Source organism: Aotus nancymaae, unplaced genomic scaffold, assembly GCF_030222135.1.
Source record: "Aotus nancymaae isolate 86718 unplaced genomic scaffold, 86718_ANA_hifiasm-v0.15.2.pri h1tg000016l, whole genome shotgun sequence".
In the NCBI taxonomy this organism is placed as follows: Eukaryota; Metazoa; Chordata; class Mammalia; order Primates; family Aotidae; genus Aotus; species Aotus nancymaae.
In genome coordinates this window covers 50,682,577-50,704,466 of record NW_026988428.1, presented here as the reverse complement: position 1 = coordinate 50,704,466, position 21,890 = coordinate 50,682,577, and positions in this window count along the sequence as shown.

The window sequence follows — 21,890 nt, the reverse complement described above, 5'->3', positions numbered from 1 at the left end:
ATGTGGGATGTAAAAATCAGCAACATTTGTCCTTTAATTACCTCTTAATATGTTTCAAAGGTTGAGAGTATAATGCTACCATTTTAAGCTCCTTCGAATAAGGGTGCTATCTAAATAAACCTAAGGAGAAAAGAAACACAGAAAGGGAAGAGGCCAACAAAGAGCTCAGATGGCTGAGATAAGTGTTGCTGTGACCCAAATTCCTTCTAAGTTGAAAACAGATTTTTTTTTTAATTTTAATCTCTTGAACTGACAAGGTATGGGCTTTTCTATTTAAAGATTTTTCTATTTCTAGAATCTTTGATGCTCACACTTCATGTATTCTCTTCTGAATATTGAACACTTTTATTTATCCTTTGACATTCTCTTTCTAGTGATTAATTCAAAAAGTTTCATTTGAAATGCCCCTGAATAAAATTCATCTGAATAATGTAAGGGATAATTTTTGATTGGAACATATCAGAATGTATTTTCACTTTTTAAAACCCTAGAGACACCTTGGTAGAACATCCTTAGATTTCTGACAAAGTACTGGAGCTATCTCCATTTGTCTTGGTCAGATGAACTCAGCACTGGGTTTGATCAGCCATAAAAAGAGAGATTTATTTAAGCGAGTGATGAAATGAGATGTTATCTTGTTTAGGGATTTTTTTTAATGCTATAAATTTTGTCCAAATACTTTTTTGGGGATAATAATCCCAAATAGGGCTGCAAAGGGAAATTCACATAGAATACAATGAAGAGCATGTAGTGGCCATGTTCTAAGCTTACTGTCAGTCTTTCTCTTCCATTTCCTTCCCCTCCTCCACCTTTGCACTCCTTCTCCCATTTTTCCTGACCAACACTTTCTATCAAGTTGGTACAAAAGATCAGAATTCAAAGTAGTCAATAGTAACACTTGATGGAAAATGAGGTGAGAGAACAGTTTAAGATCATGTAAGTAGGATGTTAGAGAACGTCTTCAAAAATTCAAAGATTTAAGCTCAATCCAATGTTGTTTGGAACATGCTGGTGGAGAGGGGTCTCCAACAATTTTTAAATGGTTGCTTTATGGTCATTGCGGCTTGCTTTAAGTTACTCAGATATTGAACAAGGGTGGTAAAAGTTGTTTTTAAGTTAAATACTTGCTTCTTTCTTTCCCTGTTTTTAGCCATGTATTGAATTAGAATAATCTTGTTGCCTATTTCATGAACCCAGATTAGAACTTAACCTGTAAAACAGCTCAGTTAAGAAAAGAATGTCAGATCATACACTTTAATAAAATCCCAGTTAAACTCTCTGAGTTTAAGGGCTCCTGCAACAGCTATAATCTTTAGCACAGAGAAGGGAAATAAAAAATAATGAATCTTAAACACAGGCATAGAAATAACTGATCTGACATAAAAAGTATACATTTGCTAAGGCAGACAAGTACTTTTGATCGAGAATCAGGAAAAGGTTAGGCACACAGTAGCTCATGCCTGTAGTCCCAGCACTTCGGGAGGCCAAACTGGGAGGATCACTTGAGGTCGGGAGTTCACAACCAGTCTGGGAAACATACTGAGACCCATCTCTACACAGAAAGATTAGGAAAAAATAAAATATGAGAGAAGATAAAATACAGAAGGTCATTTGGGCCATCAAAAGAATAAAATTCCTTTTGAGAAAAACACTCTATTAAGACAGTGCAAAATAAATTCATGAATTGAACATCTGTGCTTTACTTCTGAAAGATTCCATTGAGAATTTATTAGCATGCATCTCATCTAAAAGCCTGGAGTTTAATTACACAAAATTATTAAAAAGAGAAAACTTGTGTTTTTTCTCTTCTTTTTAATTAGAGAGAAAAATAAGTGCTTAAATGGATATATTCCAAGTCTTCCACAAACTGAACATGTGGACATCATTTAAAAAAATAGTTTTGGGCTGTATCTATAGTCTGTGCTCAAGAGCCAATTCTTACCTTTGAGAAAAAAATATATGGTAGAAAAATATGTTAAAGTATGAGGGTAACCTATAATCCTACCTCCACATCACTCATAGTTAACAAAATATTGCCTCCACAGTGCTGAAGTTTCAGTCAGGCCAGAATCCATATCACCCACAGTAGATATAAAAGGTAGATGAAAATCATTCTTTATTACCCTCCCAAAATAAAAGAGCATAAAATAGTAAGTCTATGACATTGAAGCTTCACAGCCTAATCAGAAGCAAAGCCTATGAATAAGATGGGTCATACTTCCAAAAGCTGTCAAGAAAAAAGTCCTGCCATGGATCAGAATTAATAGAGCTGTCCAGGGTCCTGACCCCATTCACCACCATCTCTTGCCCTGTCTCCTCCCCTGTGTTTCTGCTTTAAACACTAATCATCTTGACCTTTAACATTCTTTCATAAATGATGACAGCTCTTACCTGCTATTTCAGAATGCTTCAAGACCTTCCAATACAACCTTACCTTAGAAAATATTTGTAGGTACAAGTTGCTGTCTCCCCAACTTATGAACACCCAGAATAGGGAGCCTGGAACACTCTGATTTAAGTGCATGCATTGTTAACCCTGGAGAGATTTAACATCATTCATTTTTTCTAAGGACCAATTAATTTATTTACTTTTTTCTTTTGAGACAGAGTCTTACTCTGTCACTCAGGCTGGAGTACAGTGGTATGATCTCGGCTCACTGCAACCTCTGTCTCACAGGTTCAAGCAATTCTACTGCCTCAGCCTCCTGAGTAGCTGGGATTACAGGTGCATGCCACCATGCCCAGCTAATTTTTATATTTTTAGTAGAGATGGGATTTCACCATGTTGGCCAGGCTGGTCTCAAACTGCTGACCTCAAGTGATCCACCAGCCTCGGCCTCCCAAAGTGCTGGGATTACAGGCATGAACCACTGCCCCAACCTAATTTATTTACATTTTAATTATATTTCTCAAACTGGACTTCTTGGTTATAAAAATATCCATGATTTGATAGCCCTGTGCCCCAGTGACTACCAGCACAATTAGTTATTAAAAGATGAGGCAAGACAACATACTTAGAGAAACAAGATCAAGGGAAAAAAGCCAACATAGCCATTACCTGATCAATATTCATCACAAATGTGTTCATACTCTAAAGCAGATACTGCTAAAAGGTAAAACTAGTTGGATATTAGTGTTACATAGTCTGGTTACCAGGAAGTATTACCACAGTGCTTCTGCTTTAAACAAAGACCGAAAAATGTGCCCTGAAACTCTTTATCAGGTAAGAATATCAATTGTCTGATGTTATTTAATATCTATCATTTACAGATTTATTATGTCTTTCTCTTGGAGTCACAAATGCTCAAAGAACCTCTTATTCATGTAATTCATGTAAAATATGATGGTTTATGATTTGGACACTATTTTCTTACTCTTAAAAGTTAGATTAGTATTGAAAATAATATAAATCCATATAGCTAATTTGCCAAAAGCTGTTTTTAAAATCCAGTAAATTTGTTCTTAAATAATGCAACTTCTGACCTGCTTAGTATTCAAAACCAAAAACTGAAATTCTGCCACCCTCTTTGCAGTCTATTGATTTGAGAACTACAGCTGCTGAAATTAAACTTTATTGTTAGCATAGAGCTTTCAGCTGAGGAAGCAATTTCAAATTGGTTTCTTTTCTAGCCCAGCTTAATATTAAGTAAATATGTGCCTATAAGTGTCTCTAGCTAGATTATTACCTAAAGTGGTGCATGCAACTTTGCAGGTGCAGCTCTGAGAAACAAAAATCTACTTTGGTGATGAATCTTCCTACCCAATGGGTAAACACACATTTTAAAATTGAATGCATGGTTATCCCCAGAGTGCAAGAATGTTTTCAAAGTTAGACCTTTTTTGTTTAACACACTTTTAAATTTAGCGCTCTAAGCTATAGAGATACAGAAATGAAATGGCCACAGTCCCTGTTCTTGAGGAACACCCTATTTAAAAAGAAAATAGAACCAGATATTATAATGTACAATGAAAATAAATAATACAGATTTGCACAGTGTACAGTGGGAAAGGCCTCTTGTTATGTGTGTGGGGTGCAGTGATTTTAGGGACTAGGGAAGGAAAATTACCCTAGAGAGGAAATCAAATAGGGATTGATGAGACAAATGCCTTTGCTTTACTTTTTAAATAGCAAGTTCAATTTCCTGGTTCAAGAAATAGCTTCTATTCTCTAAAAATAATAAAATATGTTCCCCTGCTGGCATAAACACTAACGGAAGTAGCAGAAATAATAACCCATCATTTTATAGACATTCTGAAAGACAAGGGAAAAATGATGAATAGAAGAACACTATGAAAAGCTGTGAATTTTGAATAACAAGATCAGTAAAGATATTACCTATTTTGATTTCAAATCTATAGGCAGTGACACTTTGGGAACTGGAGGAAAGGAACATAATATCTTTTCATGACTGTCTTATCTTTTAAAGAATACTGTGCCTTTCAAAATTCCACCTATCAATAGGATGAAAAAAACACTCAGAAATTTGTCTCAGAAATCAATAAAACTTGACTTAGTTTGATATTGTGCCAATTTAAGCTTACAACTGAATAGAATCAGATTTCCCTTCCTAATAAAGAAAGCCATAGCTGCTACTCTAAGTACAGATATATCGCTACCAAAAAACCCAAACCTCCACAGTATATCAATTTCCCTACTCTGATGCATTTTTGTGTCATAAAGAGATGAAGCTGAGAGTTTTGAGGAAACTGTTTGTAAAAATCCACTTTTATCAATTGACTATAAAGAATAAGGAAAATTAGTCCAAGCTATATACCCTGTATCTATATAACACAAACATGAGTGATAATTGGTCACTTTACCTTATGATTAAACAAAGGAAAAAGACTTATTTAGATAATTCAGTTTAAATGGATTTGGAAGGCTATGGTTTTGTTCCAGGAAACCAAATATAACACTCAACAATGCGGGATAAGCAAGGAAAACCACTATGCTGCCCACAAGCCAAGGAGACAAAGCTGTAAATGGTGACCAAGCTCAGGGACAACTTCATCTCCTAAAAAGAATCCATCAGCCGAGTTTTACACATACTCTTATATATACACAGTGCAACCATCACCACCACCACCACCACTACCACAACTAACACCTGCTGTGTGTGCATTTACTACGTGCCAGGTATTATTCTAAATGATATACCTTCATTATTTTAGTACACGTTTGCATAACATCCCATATGCGGAATGTCTTTCCATATTTCACAGAATCTGAGGCACCATTGATAATGAGACATGACTTTTTCTGTATATGGCTAAGACAGTAAAAGCATAAACTATGATTGGCTTTCCATTTTAAGCCACATTTAGATTTTAGAGCTAAACTATGAAATTATATGAATTTAGGATTCAATGAAATTCAATAATATTGTCCTTATTTTACAAAGGAGCACACTAAAGCTCAGAGGGATTAAGTTAACTTTCCCAAGGTCACATTCAGGCAACATAAAGGAAGTGGGGGAGACAAGGTATTAATCTGAGTTCAACAAGCACCTGGAAATCAGGTTCCCTGACCAGTGCCACCCTCTATTTCTATGATCTAGAACAACCGACACTTGCTTTCTCATCTTTTGAAGCAGGAATTTTAGTTTTGAACTAGGTTATTTCTAAGATTCTTTTCAACTTTCACTGGTTGAATCCTCAGATTTTTTTTTATCTTCACAAACAGGCAGTGGTTTAGAATTTAATGAGAAAAAGACATGATAATGCACAGCATAATTTTATGGCTGTGGAAATGAGAACAGCCCTGCAAAAGAAATCATACTTGGGGCAGCACAGTGGAAGTGATTTTTGAATTTGAAAGCCCTGATTTCTAGTACCAATACCAATGCACATTCTTTTTAAGCTATGTGACACTGTGTAAGATGCTTATCCTCTTTGAACTGGAGTTTCTTTATCAAAAAATAAGAATATGCCTATTTCAAAGGGATGTTGTGAAGATGAGCTATAATAGTGGAGTGAATCCCTTGTTATGGAACAGCTGTTCCAAAAAGGCTTGTTTCCCATGTGCCCAAAACATTACTCTAAATTAAAAGTGTAGTCCACTCTTGGGCACTGTATATTTTTGGGTTCTATGTATTCTCTTCTTACAAATGTCATAGCACAATGGCACTGGAAAGTTGAAAAGAATGGGGGAAATTGTGCAAGGTATTACTAAGAGACAGGCATTTTGTAGGTAACAGTTGTAGATATTTGTTATTTCCCCCCTCATCCAGTAACCAGTCCATCTTTCTTCTAGGGAAGTACCATGGAAAGCACTGTCTTTTCCATTTTGTCCAAAATTCATGGACAAAATCTATTGTCCATGGATTTTCAAATTGAGTTGACTGGACACCTGACTCCATAGAGGAGCATGAGATTCGCAGTTGGAAAATCAAATATTTCATCAGATCTCATGAGATTCAATCTGGGAAGTTTTGCTGCAACTGTTGAGAGGAAGCATGTGCTCTTTCCTGCTGGACTTGAACCTTGAAATTTGAAGCTGTGGATGGCCATCTTGCTATCCCGAGAGTATAAGACATAACACAACATGGTTGACAACAGAGTTGAGAGATGGGAAGAGCCAGTATCCTGAGGACATCACCCCATAAGCTAGCAAGTTCCTTTTTTGTGTGTATGAACTAAGTTCTCTCTTTCTCTATTTCTTTCTCTCTCTCTCTTTCTTCCTCCCTTCCTTCCTTCCTGTCTTCCTTTTTCTTTCTTTTTCTCTTTCTTTTCTTTCTTTCTTTTTCTTTCTTTCTCTCTTTCTCTCTCTCTTTCTCTCTTTCTTTCCTTTCTTTGAGCTAATACTGTAAATTCCTCTCTCGTTTAAGTCAATTTGGGTTAGGTTGTCTGTTACTTGCAACCCCAAAATATTCTAGGTAGCCCCAAATAAGATAATGTCATTTGCTTTCTTGAGGGAATTGACTTGGGAAGAGAGACTACTACTAATTTTCTTACCTAATTCTCTTCCTGAAACTGGGCAGAGTCAAGAGTACCACTGCCATTTTGCAAGCTGCGTCATTTGCAAGACTGAGTGACAGAAAGTCACGTATGACAGAAAAGGGCCACGACATCTTTCATAGTTCCCAAAGTGTGAACAATCCATATGTACATTGCTCCAAAAGTCACTACTTTTTTGTCTTCCTAGAGACAGTCATTTAATAATCAAAGGCCATATTCATTCTAGAGATTTTTAGATCTTTTTCTCTCTAAAAATTTTTAGTAGAACTAGTAAAACCTAACTCATAAAATAGATTGGTTTAAGTTACATTTCCTCTCTTCTTTGTAATTGCACTGATGAAGGGGTCAATGCAAATGAAAAGCAGGCTGCAGGAAAAGGAAGGGAAGCCATGAGGCCTAAGCCAGATAACTACATATCAGATAAAGAATTCCAGGGGGGAGAAAATTGGGTAGGCAGAACAAAGATTACTTAGACACTTAGACTTGGAGTTACTCCTTTCAAGTCAGAATATTCACTAAGTGCTGCTCTAAATCCTATATGCAATTTGAATAAAGTCCAAATGTATATCCAATTCATATTCCTTAGCTTGGCATTTAAGGCTTTCCATCATCTGAAGTAAAACCAGTTTTCTAGCCTCCCTCTTCTCTTCTTTCCCATATTAATCAACTATTTCAGCTAGACCCATCCACTCCAATCTCTGGAACATATTCAATAGTTTTCATTGCTGTGGCTTTGATCTTGCCATTTCCTCTCCTAAGGAAACCTTTCATCTCCTTTCAACTTTCCTAAGTCCCACAGGAATCAAATCCATTTCCTCTTGTCTTACAAAGCTTTTCCTAACCTCTTTAGCCAAAAAGGATTTTTCCTTACTCTTCACACTGAGAGCATTTATTGTCTATCCCTCATTTGACTTGCATTTATATACTGCCATGCATTATTAGCTGTCCTTTAATGTGTATGCATTTCATTTCTCCAATTAGATTGTTTGAGGTTAAGCATGATTATCCTTATGTTTCATAGTAAACCCATTAGTACCTGGTAGGTGATTTGTACAAAGTGTTCAAAAAATGACTTGTTTGTAGACTGAGGATGGAGGCTAGGCAAAATGATGCCCTGTGCATGTTTTTGCTCACAATTTCTCTTGAGAACAGTGCTAGTAATTGGGTGACAAATCTGAAACAGGCAAAAATGTGGTGCTTTGGGAAGAAATGACAAATGGATAAATGTTAAATGGGAAGAGATGAAGAAAGAGACCAGGTCAGTAGAGCTGAAATAAAACACACATGATAGCAGACATGGAGATTGTATAGATACTTCATTCCCAAGACTTCTACAAATGGTACCTACAGAAACTTCAATCAACTTCAGCAAGATCAGCCACAATACATACATGTAGAAAGTTGTTTAGTTCAAGTTCCCTGTCCATTTAATGATACTGAAGCATCTCCTTGCAGCTAGGCAGTGATAATAAAATTCCAAGAGGAGAATAATAATTCAGCATGCACAAGAGAAAGCATGAGATCAACACTAGAGAAAGAAGGCCTAGAATTTCATGCACAAGCACTGCACAGAGTGGTGAATAGAGCTGGATTTTAGAAAGAGCTGTGTGACGTGGGATCATTTACTTAGCTCTTTTGAGGATCAGTTCCCTTCGCTGTAAAATGGCAGTAAGCTTACTCTAACAGAGATAGCTAGCAGCCTAGCCAATGCACATTGTCCCCGCCACCCCTCTTCTTTCTTGCTAGCAGAATTTCTTTATTGTTGGAAGCAACAATGCACTAAAAGGGCATTTCCTAGCCTTACTTACAGATAAGGGTGAGATTACAGTTCAAAATTCACTGTACTGAGCTTTTTGGGAATCCCTTTAAAAGAGAGCTGAATCACTTAGGAGTGTGCCCTTCTGCATTTCACCTTCATTCTTCCTCCTCCCACCTGCAACATGAATATGATGGCTGGAGCTATAGTGGCCATCCTGCCACCACAAGGCAATCATGAGACTAGAAGCCATTCACTAAGTCTAATGAACAGAGAGATGAAAGAAAACTGGGTAACTGATAGTCGTGGAGCTGGCCTGGGATTGACTAACTTTGAATTTTTCCTACTATGAGAGAAAAATAAATTTCTTTCTTGTTTAGTCTACTATTCTCCTGTCTCTTTTACCAATAACCAAATGTAATTCCTATTTCCTGGAATTGCTGTGTACATTACATGAAATAATATTTATGAAGAGTCCATATATGTGCTATTACCCTTTGTTTATATCATTTCTAAAAGACTTAATCATGGAGTAAATAAGTAATGTTTGGAATATCAATTCATATTAAAACACTGTCATTTTAGCTCATTTTTTACCTACATATAAAGTTGATAAATATCTCAAGATATTATTATTCCATATGTGCATATTATGAATTATTGCAAACCTTCCTCTTGTTCTACTTTTCAGCTACCCACTCTTTTTGGATCAGGTATGTATGGACTTACTGTTTTCCCGCTCTGCACCTTTTATCCTGTTACTTTTCACACACAAAAGGTCCTCACTCTCTTCTCTGTCTACCCAAAGTCTGTTCATTCTTCAAAGTTCATCTGATTTCCTCAGTCCATAGTAACCACTCCCCATCAATGCCGCTTACACTGATTCTTCCCCTCTTGAAGTCCCTTATCAATTACCTATACTAAACTATTTGGCACAGAATAATTTCCTTATTATCTTCCTTTTAGTTGTCTGATATGCAGAAATATTATTATCTGTACAAAACTGCTACCTTCTTGAGAGAAGTAACATGTCATCTAAGGAACATTCAGTAATATAAACAGACACAAAACAGATAAAGACATCATTTTTGTTGCTTTAGACTCAGCATAACTCAGGGTCCCTCTCCTGTCCTCCAACCTCCGATAGAATCTAGCACAGAATGGGGCACAGAGAAGATGCCTAATTAGTACATGCTTCACGTAATTGAAAATTCTTTTGCCTTGTTGAGGTCATGATGCCAGCATAAAAGAACATTCAACTGATGTTTAATCAAGAATTTTCATCTGAAAATTTAAAGTGCCTGTCCAATGAACCTAATTTTCTGGGACAAACCAGTACAACTGAAAAGAACACACAGCTAGCCAGAGACAAGATGGAAAAATACCAGGCTGGTCAAGAACCACTTCCCAGTTCTCTGTTTCCTTTCCTGACCAAAGAATTTATTCAATGTAATCAAAGCAGCTCTTCAGCTGAATGCCAGTGAGTTTCTTCTACCTGAGAGAGGCAAAAGCTGAGTTTACCACGTTAGAAGAAGCCTATATTGACATGTTTCCAATTGCCCCTTAGAATGTCTCGCACGGAACAATTATCATTTCCACCTATCACTTCTTTGGAGGTGATATTTTCATGTTAAGTCAGAGATTAAGTATAACAATTAATTTAATTTTTGATTTTCCATTTCTTTTAGAGCCTTGAAACAGAAATTGCTTTTATTAAAGTATGAGTTGAAAGTCACAACAAAATCCAGTGGCAGAGTTTGAAACCCAAGTGTACAAAAAAAAAAAAAGGAAGAGTCAAAAGGCAAGAAATTCATTTCTACATTTGAGAATTAAAGCAAGTTGTCAGAAAACTAAAATGCAACTGGTAGTAATTCAATGAGTATTTTAAGGGAGTACAGCAATTGCCCATTAATAAAGGTGGAGCATCCAGAGAAGCATCTACTTTTTTAAAAATTGTACAATGAATGTGTGCTTACTGTAGAAAAACTAGAAAACATAGATGAGGAAAGAGAAAAAAAGGAAGAAATATTTTTAAACCACCCAATAGCTCAACACCCTGGAAGAGAAAAGCAACTATTGACATCTGGGAGAATAACCATTAAGAATATGTATGTTGTTAACAGGATAATGAGTTTGATTCTTCTTGTTCTGCCACAGTTGAGGCAAAGGCCAGTTGAGGACAAAAAGGACTAATTACTTCACACTCTAACCTTTGAGCCAGACTTCTTCCTGCAGGTTTGCCAGGAAGTACCAGTATAATATCAGGCACCAATGCCACTTCCACCCAACCCACCTGTTTACATAGGATGAAGGGGAAAGGCAGAAGGATGTCGACCATCATTGGGAGTATACTATTTTGGTCCTTCTTCTTCTACGTGGAGGAGAACAAGAGGTTTCCTTCTCTTCCCTGAAGTGGAATGACAGGACTTCAAAAGAATTCCCTGGCTGGCTACAGTAGCTCATGCCTGTAATCCCAGCACTTTGGGAGGCCAAGGCAGGTGGATCACCTGAGGTTGGAGTTCAAGACCAGACTGACCAACATGGAGAAACCCCATCTCTACTAAAAAAAAAAAATTATCCCGGCATGGCAGGGCATGCCTGTATCCCAGCTATTCGGGAGGCCGAGGCAGGAGAATTACTTGAACCCGGGAGGCAGAAGTCGCAGTGTGCTGAGATAGTGCCATTGCACTCCAGACTGGGCAACAACAGAGCAAGGCTCCGTCTCAAAAGAAAAAAGAAAAAAGAAAGAATCCTCCCTAAATATTCGGGTGCCTGTAAGGCACAGTACCAGCATCTTTTTCTCCAGTTAGATGTTGGCTCAGGGGCAAATTCTTGTACAAGCATCATACATAGTAGCAGAGCACGGTGAGAGAGTTCTTGGGAAGAGATTTGGGGCTCTGAGAATCTGGGAATCTGGGAGTGTAATTTTAAGCACTTCTTTATGTCTGTGGAGGAAAGAACATTTGCTCTTCCATATGCCCCCCAAGGTTTGGGCATGTATAGCAGCACGGCATGGTGAGAGAGTTCTTAGGAAGGGATTTGAGGCTCTGAGAATCTAGGGACATGGTAGTGTGATTTTAAGCACTTCTTTGTATCTATGGAGAAAAGAATGTTTGATCCTTCTATGTGACCCCTGAGATTGGGGGATGTACCTATTCTGGAGAGTTATGAAATTAGGATACCCTCCTTGGAAGGCTATGTCAGCAACGCTTAGGTATAAGGTACTTGGGAAGAATAATCATCCAATTCCTACCCCATTCCTGTTTTCTATATTTCTTGTAAAGCATAAAAGATTCACAATTCTCCTGACTCCATGTAAATGAGCTTGGACATTAAAAGACGGGAACTTTGAAGCTAACCAGATGTATATGTGTGTGTTCTGATAACATGTAGGTTATTCACACCAACTTTCCTGTTGAAAAAAAAACTAGTAATACTGGATAAAATATTTAAAAAAAAAAAAACCCAAGAGCACATAAAAGCCGATAAAATATAAATAGTTACCAGGTTAAATTTTAAGTACAAGAAGCAACTGAATAGAAAGCCAAAGACAAAATCTTTTGTCTCAAGGACATTTCCTTAAGCAAAAGAAAATGAGCTGCAGCTTTCACTGCCTGAATGTCACAGGGAAGTAGATGGGACACCCAGAACCCATCCATCTCTCTACAAAACTGGAATCCCAAAGTGCTACACACTTAGCATAAAGATAAATTAGAAAAGATTATCAAACAACTATGTCTATTATAGTTAAAGAAATTAAAAACAAACTTGTAAATATCAGCAAAAACCAGATAATTAAAGTGAACTTGCAGATTTGAAAAAAATTAGGTATGTTTAACAGGAGATCAGACACAGTTGAGGAGAAAATTACTAAACTGGAAGATGGGTTAGAGAAGTTATCCAAAATGCAGAGCAGAGGCAGCAAAATATGGAGAACACAGAGAAGAGGTAAAGAATTATAGGAAATGAAGAGAGATGGCTAAATATGTTTTTAATTGGAGTTCTGAAGGACAGAGAATGAGACAAAGGCATATTTGGATAGATAGCAACTGAAGTTTTTCTAGAGATGAAAGATACCAATCAACCCACTCTAGAAGTCCAGTAATTCCTAAGTGGACTAAATAAAAAGAAAATTATATCTAAACATACCAGAGTAAAGTTGCAGAAACCCAAGCATGGTAAATCTTAAAATAGACTAATTTCAAAATGGGAAACTACTGAGAGACTTCTCAATAAAAGTGAAAGCCAGAAGACAGGAAAATGATCTCTTCAATGTGCTACAAGAAAGTAACTATCAACAGATTTTATGCACAGCAAAATGATCTTTCAAGGATGAAGGTAAAATAAAGACATTTTCAGTCCAACAAAAACTGACAGAGTGACTAGTAAATCCTGTCAAAAGACAATTCTAAAGGAGTATTTAAGACAGAAGGAAAACAATCCCAGAGAAAATCTATAATCCAAGAAGAAATAAAGAACAAAGAAAGTGTTAAATATGGGATTGATATAAATGACCACTGAATGTTATAAATGACAGTAATAATGCCATGAAATATGAATACAATATCATTAAAATACATGAAAATAATCAAATAAAATTATAGGAGGGCTAAATGGAATTAAAGTATTTTAACATCAATGACAAAAGTAAAGGTATTTATTAGCTTAATACTTGTATAATTAAAGTACACATGCTACAGCAAATATAGAGTAACAACTAAATGAATAGAAACAAAGTAAATAACATTACAAATTTGTAGAAGAAAAATCAAGTCCAAATAAGGCAATACAGAGAAAAATAGACTAAGTAGGACAAATTGTTTAAAACAATAAAACAGGTATAAAACTAATGTACTAGCAAAGGCTTTAAATAAAGGACAAAGATGGCAGAAAAAAATTTCAGTTATATGCTGTTTACTAGGCATAGAGCTAAAACGCAAAAATACAGGAAGTTTAAAAGGATTGGAAAAAAAAAGATGTAGTTAAATACTATAATCCCCCCACCAAAAGCTGGTATAACAAGATAATACACAAAATGGATTTCAAGATGAAAAAATGCTAGAGATAAAGATAATTATATGTAAGAAAATATAACTATTCTAAATTTGTATAAAATACATAATATGATATCAAAAATCATGAATCAAAAATTGATAAACATATAAGAAAAAGAGATAAATTTATGACCATAGTGGGAGTTTTCTAATACCCTTTTTATGTTTTCTTTGTTCAACAAAGAGGCAAGAGTTCAGCATAGAAATAGAAAATTTGAACAATACAATTTACACCCTTGATCTAATGGTTATATACAGAACACAGCATCAATATCTGCTGAATACATGTTCTTTTTAAAACGGAGGAAAGTTTATGAAATTGATTCCTGAGCCACCAAGTTTCAAAGATTGAAATCATGCAGTATATATTCTCTGGCTATCTTGCAATTCAGCTAGAAGTAAAAACCAAGAGGATAACTATAAAATCCCCATATGTTTGGAAACTTTAAAAAATATGTATCTAGGGAATCGATCCAAGATGGCCGCTTAGGAGGAAGTCGGGATTGCAGCTCCGAGAGAAGGCACAGAGGGTGAGTGGACGCCGCATTTCCAGACGGACTTTTACTGCCCACAGACCAGGAGATTCACAGGAGGAAAAGCCCCACGGGTCGCCAGCACCGCTGATTTGAGCGGAGTGGCCGCTCAGCCTACGCCCTGGAGCGGGGGGCAGTGGCTTCTTATGCAGAGCGAGAGAGACAGAGTTCCCTCTGAGCCAGAAAGGGGAGCTGAAGCAGGGAGCCAAGCCAGGAGAACCCCGGGCAAGGGAGCGCCAGGAATCTCAGAGCCGCTGCTTCAGCTGACGCAGCGGCACACAGGGCAGCAGATTTTAACTGCCCACAGACCAGGAGATTCACAGGCGGTAAAGCTCCCCGGGTTCCCGGCGCCGCTGGTTGGACCGGAGCAGCCGCTCGGCCTGCACGGGGGGCGGGGAGCAGCGGCTCCTTGAACAAAGCGAACGAGACTGTGCCCCCTCTGGGCCAGCAAGGGGAGCTGTGGCAAGGAGGCAAGCCAAGAGATTACCGGACAAAGAGGGCCCCTCTGGAAACACGGCTGAACCCGGGACGGTCCAGCTCTGTGGGAGAGGGGCGTCCTCCATCGGGAAACACCCTGCAGTTCCGGGGCAATTTTCTGTAACCAAGACAACCCGCCACTACAGAGACTTCGTCACTACAGGGGCGGGCCAGCATAGCGGAAGCAGTTCTAACTACACTCACAGGACTGCAGGGAAGCTCACACGGAAGCTGGGCGGAGCCCACAGCAGCTCAGCGAAGCCTCTGCAGGCTGAGTGTGACTAGACTGCCACCTTGTGGGCAGGGAAAACGGTAGCAACACAGCTGAAAAACACAAAGTGCTAAACCCCTGGGCCAGAACACCTGGGGAGAAGAAAAGGGGGTTTATGAGTTCAGCTGCTGCAGACTTAAAATTACCAAAATCAGAAAGACAGCAACTACAAAGTCAATAGGCAGATAAATCCACAAAGATGGGAAGAAACCAGCGCAAAAAGGATGAAAACACCCAAAAACAGAACACCTCTCCCCCTACAAGGCAGCATAACTCCTCACCAGCACGGGAACAAGACTGGACGGAGAATGAGTATGATGAAATGACAGAATCAGCTTTCAGAAAATGGATAATAAGAAACTTCTGTGAGCTAAAAGAACATGTTCTAACCCAATGCAAAGAAACTAAGAACCTTGAAAAAAGACTTGATGAAATGCTAACGAGAATGGACAACTTAGAGAGGAATATGAATGAATTGATGGAGCTGAAAAACACAACACGAGAACTTCGCGAAGCATGTACAAGTTTCAACAGCAGAATTGACCAAGCAGAAGAAAGGATATCAGAAGTTGAAGATCAACTCAATGAAATAAAACGAGAAGGGAAGATTAGAGAAAACAAGGTAAAAAGGAATGAACAGAGTCAACAAGAAATATGGGACTACGTGAAAAGACCTAATCTACGTTTGATAGGTGTACCTGAATGTGACGAAGAGAATGCATCCAAGCTGGAAAATACTCTTCAGGATATTATCCAGGAAAACTTCCCCAACCTAGCAAGGCAGGCCAATATTCAAGTCCAGGAAATACAGAGAACACCACAAAGATATTCCTCTAGAAGAGCAACCCCAAGGCACATAATCATCAGATTCACCAGGGTTGAAATGAAGGAGAAAATACTAAGGGCAGCCAGAGAGAAAGGTCGGGTTACCCACAAAGGGAAACCCATCAGACTCACAGCAGATCTCTCAGCAGAAACCCTACAGGCCAGAAGAGAGTGGGGGCCGATATTCAACATCCTTAAAGAAAAGAACTTTCAACCCAGAATTTCCTATCCAGCCAAACTAAGCTTCATAAGTGAAGGAAAAATAAAATCCTTTGTGAACAAGCAAGTACTCACAGATTTCATCACCACCAGACCAGCTTTACAAGAGCTCCTGAAGGAGACACTACACATAGAAAAAAACAACCAGCACCAGTCACTCCAAAAACGCACGAAATGGTAAAGAGCAGCAACACAATGAAGAAGCTGCATCAACCAATGGGCAAAACAGCCAGCTAGCATCAAAATGACAGGACTAAACTCACACATAACAATATTAACCCTAAATGTAAATAGACTAAATGCCCCAATCAAAAGACACAGACTGGCAAATTGGATAAAAAGCCAAAACCCATCAGTGTGCTGTATCCAGGAAACCCACCTCACATGCAAGGATACACAAAGGATCAAAATAAAGGGATGGAGGAAGATTTACCAAGCAAATGGAGAGCAAAAAAAAGCAGGAGTTGCAATTCTCATCTCTGATAAAATAGACTTTAAAGCAACAAAGATCAAAAGAGACAAAGAAGGACATTACATAATGGTAAAAGGATCAATACAACAAGAAGAGCTAACGATCCTAAATATATATGCACCTAATACAGGAGCACCCAGATACATAAGGCAAGTTCTTAAAGACTTACAAAGAGACATAGACTCCCACACATTAATATTGGGAGACTTCAACACACCATTGTCAATATTAGACAGATCAACAAGACAGAAAATTAATAAGGATATCCAGGACTTGAACTCAGACCTGGAACAAGCAAACCTAATAGACATTTACAGAACTCTCCACCCCACATCCACAGAATATACATTCTTCTAAGCACCACATCACACCTACTCTAAAATTGACCACATCATTGGAAGTAAATCACTCCTCAGCAAATGCAAAAGAACAGAAACCATAACAAACAGTCTCTCAGACCACAGTGCAATCAAGTTAGAACTCAGAATTCAGAAGCCAACCCAGAACTGCACAGCCTCATGGAAATTGAACAACTTTCTCCTGAATGTTGACTGGATAAACACTGAAATGAAGGCAGAAATAAAGATGTTCTTCGAAACCAACGAGAATGAAGACACCACATACCAGAATCTCTGGGACACATTTAAAGCAGTCTCTAGAGGAAAATATATAGCAATAAGTGCCCACATGAGAAGAAATGAGAGAACTAAAATTGACACCCTATCATCAAAATTGAAAGAGCTAGAGGAGCAAGATCAAAAAAACTCAAAACCTAGCAGAAGACAAGAAATAACTAAGATCAAAGCAGAAATGAAGGAGATAGAGACACGAAAAACCCTACAAAAAATCAATAAATCCAGGAGCTGGTTTTTTGAAAAGATCAACAAAATAGACAGACCACTAGCCAGACTAATAAAAAAGAAAAGAGAGAATAACCAAATAGATGCAATAAAAAATGATAAAGGGGATATCACCACAGATGCCACAGAAATTCAAACCATCATCAGAGATTCTTACAAACAACTCTATGCACATAAATTAGAAAACCTGGAAGAAATGGATAAATTCCTGGACAGTAGTCTCCTCCCATGCCTAAACCAGGAAGAAGTCGAAATCCTGAATAGACCAATAACAAGGTCTGAAGTCGAGGCAGCAATTAAGAGCCTACCACCCAAAAAAAGCCCAGGCCCAGATGGTTTCACAGCCGAATTCTACCAGACATACAAAGAGGAACTGGTAACATTCCTACTGAAACTATTCCAAATAATCCAAAAAGAGGGAATCCTTCCCAAATCATTTTATGAGACCAACATCATCCTAATACCAAAACCCGGCAGAGACTCAACAAGAAAAGAAAACTACAGGCCAATATCCATGATGAACATAGATGCAAAAATCTTCAATAAAATACTGGCAAGCCGACTACAACAGCACATCAAAAAGCTTATCCACCATGATCAAGTAGGATTCATCCCGGGGATGCAAGGCTGGTTCAATATACGCAAGTCTATAAATGTAATTCACCACATAAACAGAACCAAAGACAAAAACCACATGATTATCTCAATTGATGCAGAGAAGGCCTTCGACAAAATTCAACAGCCCTTTATGCTAAAAACCCTCAATAAACTAGGTATCGACGGAACGTATCTCAAAATAATAAAAGCTATTTATGACAAACCGACAGCCAATATCATACTGAATGGGCAAAAACTGGAAGCATTCCCTTTGAAATCTGGCACTAGACAAGGATGCCCTCTCTCACCACTCCTATTCAATATAGTACTGGAAGTTCTAGCCAGAGCAATCAGGCAAGAAAAAGAAATAAAGGGTATTCGATTAGGAAAGGAGGAAGTCAAATTGTCTCTATTTGCAGACGACATGATTGTATATCTAGAAGACCCTATCACCTCAGCCCAAAATCTCCTGAAACTGATAAGCAACTTCAGCAAAGTCTCAGGATACAAAATCAATGTGCAAAAATCACAAGCATTCCTATATACCAATAACAGACTTAAAGAGAGCCAAATCAAGAACGAACTGCCATTCACAATTGCTACAAAGAGAATAAAATACCTAGGAATACAACTAACAAGGAACGTAAAGGACCTCTTCAAGGAGAACTACAAATCACTGCTCAACGAAATAAGAGAGGACACAAACAGATGGAGAAACATTCCATGTTCATGGTTAGGAAGAATTAATATCGTGAAAATGGCCATACTGCCTAAAGTAATTTACAGATTCAACGCTATCCCCATCAAGCTACCAATGACCTTCCTCACAGAACTGGAAAAAACCACCTTAAACTTCATATGGAACCAAAAGAGAGCCCGCATAGCCAAGTCAATTCTAAGCAAAAAGAACAAAGCGGGAGGCATCACACTACCGGACATCAAACTCTACTACAAGGCTACAGTAATCAAAACAGCATGGTACTGGTACCAAAACAGAGATATAGACCAATGGAACAGAACAGAGGCGTCGGAGGCGACACAACATATCTACAACCACCTGATCTTTGACAAACCTGAAAAAAATAATCAATGGGGAAAGGATTCCATGTTCAATAAGTGGTGTTGGGAAAACTGGCTAGCCATATGCAGAAAGCAGAAACTGGACCCCTTCCTGACACCTTACACTAAAATTGACTCCAGATGGATTAAAGACTTAAACATAAGACGTAACACCATAAAAACACTAGAAGGAAACCTAGGCAAAACCATTCAGGACATAGGCGTAGGCAAGGACTTTATGACCAAAACACCAAAAGCATCGGCAACAAAAGCCAAAATAGACAAATGGGACCTAATCAAACTCCACAGCTTTTGCACGGCAAAAGAAACAGTCACCAGAGTGAATCGGCAACCAACAGAATGGGAAAAAATTTTTGCAGCCTACCCGTCAGACAAAGGGCTGATATCCAGAATTTACAATGAACTAAAAAAGATTTACAAGAAAAAAACAAACAAGCCCATTCAAAAATGGGCGAAGGATATGAACAGATACTTTACAAAAGAAGACATACATGAGGCCAACAAACATATGAAAAAATGCTCATCATCACTGGTCATCAGAGAAATGCAAATCAAAACTACATTGAGATACCATCTCACGCCAGTTAGAATGGCGATCATTAAAAAATCTGGAGAAAACAGATGCTGGAGAGGATGTGGAGAAATAGGAACACTTTTACACTGTTGGTGGGAGTGTAAATTAGTTCAACCACTGTGGAAAACAGTGTGGCGATTCCTCAAGGACCTAGAAATAGAAATTCCATTTGACCCAGCAATCCCATTACTGGGCATATATCCAAAGGATTATAAATCGTTCTACTATAAGGACACATGCACACAAATGTTCATTGCAGCACAGTTTACAATAGCAAAGACCTGGAACCAGCCCAAATGCCCATCGATGATAGACTGGACAGGAAAAATGTGGCACATATACACCATGGAATATTATGCAGCCATTAAAAAGGAGGAGTTCACATCCTTCGTAGGGACATGGATGAACCTGGAAAACATCATTCTCAGCAAACTGACACAAGAACACAAAATCAAACACCACATGTTCTCACTCATAGGCGGGTGTTGAACAAGGAGAACACATGGACACAGGGAGGGGAGCACTATACACGGGGGTCTGTTGGGGGGGAGGGGGAATAGTGGGGGGGTGGGGAGTTGTGGAGGGATAGCATGGGGAGAAATGCCAGATATAGGTGAAGGGGAGGGAGGCAGCCAATCATACTGTCACGTGTGCACCTATGCAACAACCTTGCATGTTATTCACATGTACCCCAAAACCTAAAATGCAATAAAAAAAAAAAATATGTATCTAAAACAACTATATTGGTTAAAGAGAAAATCATAATAAAAATTAAAAAATATTTTGAACTAAGTGACAATAAAAATATTACATATTAAAAATTGTGGAATATAGCCAAAGGAGTACTAAGAGGAAATTTATAATCTTTCATGCAAATATTAGAGGAAAAAATTAGCTAATACTAAGCAAAATATTCAGCTGAAAAAGTTTAGAAAAGATCAAAATAAAACCCAAAGGGAGCAGAAAGCAGAAATAGAATGAAGAGCAGACATTTATGAGATTGTAAATAAACATACAGTAGAGAGGAACAATGAAGCCAAAACTGTTTTCTGAGAATAAAAATTACATTATAAAACTGTGGTGAAAGTGATCAAGAAATTAATAGTGAAGGAACTATTAATCAATATCAGGAACAATCTCAGGAATGAAATGATGAATATCTTTTCATCATTTCATCTTGCCTTAGACATCTAAAAGATTATAAGTTGAATTCAACAGGCAACTCTGTGACAAAATTGATAAATTCCCACACAAAAATAGAACTAGCCAAAAGAGACTCAAGAAGCCCCAGAAATCTTGAATAGTTCTGTAATTATTAAATAAATTGAATCTGTAGTCAAATTTCCTACACAGACCAACAAAAATTTGTCAGGGCCAAATAGTTTCATTGGTGAGTTATTCCAAATACTCAAAGAATAAATAGTCCAATTTTCTATAAACACTAACAGAGAACAGAAAAAGAAGGAACACTTCCCAACTTTTTATCAGGCCAGCAAAACCTTGATACCAGAATCTAAAAGGATGAGAAAAAATTACAGACCAATTTCACTCATAAACAATATGCAAAACTCCTAAACAAAATACAAGTGTTAGCAAGCCAAATCTGGCATTTTGTAAAACAATATTATACCATCATACCAAGAAACAGGAAAATCATTTAATACTGTTTAACATTACTTCATGATGAAAACTCTTAGAAATCTAAAAGTAAATGAGGACTTTATTAATCAACTGAAGGTTATCTACAAAAATACCTACTGAATATATCTTACTTAATAGTTAACACATGAAAAGCTTTGCTTTGATATGAAATAAGACAGAGATGCACATTATCACTTCTTCCATCTCACATTATAATACAAGTTTTCAATATCACAGTAAAAATGAAAATTATGTGATAGTGAAAAGATTAGGAGAGAGAAAAATTGGTAATTTTCCAAGATGATATTTCTGTGTACATAGAAAATATCAAAGAATCTATACATAAACTCTTATGATTCCTAACAGAATCTAACGAGGTTGCTGTATACAATATGTGAAGCTAAACTGTAGTAAGCAATAATAATTAAGATTGACATTAAGAACAAAAAATAAAATTTTCAAAATGTGTGAGTACTCAGAAATAAGCTCAACTAAAAGATATGTAACTCCTCTAAAGACTTAATCACTTAAGAGATAGGAGAGTATCTTTATGTCTTTGGAAAAATGAAGAACT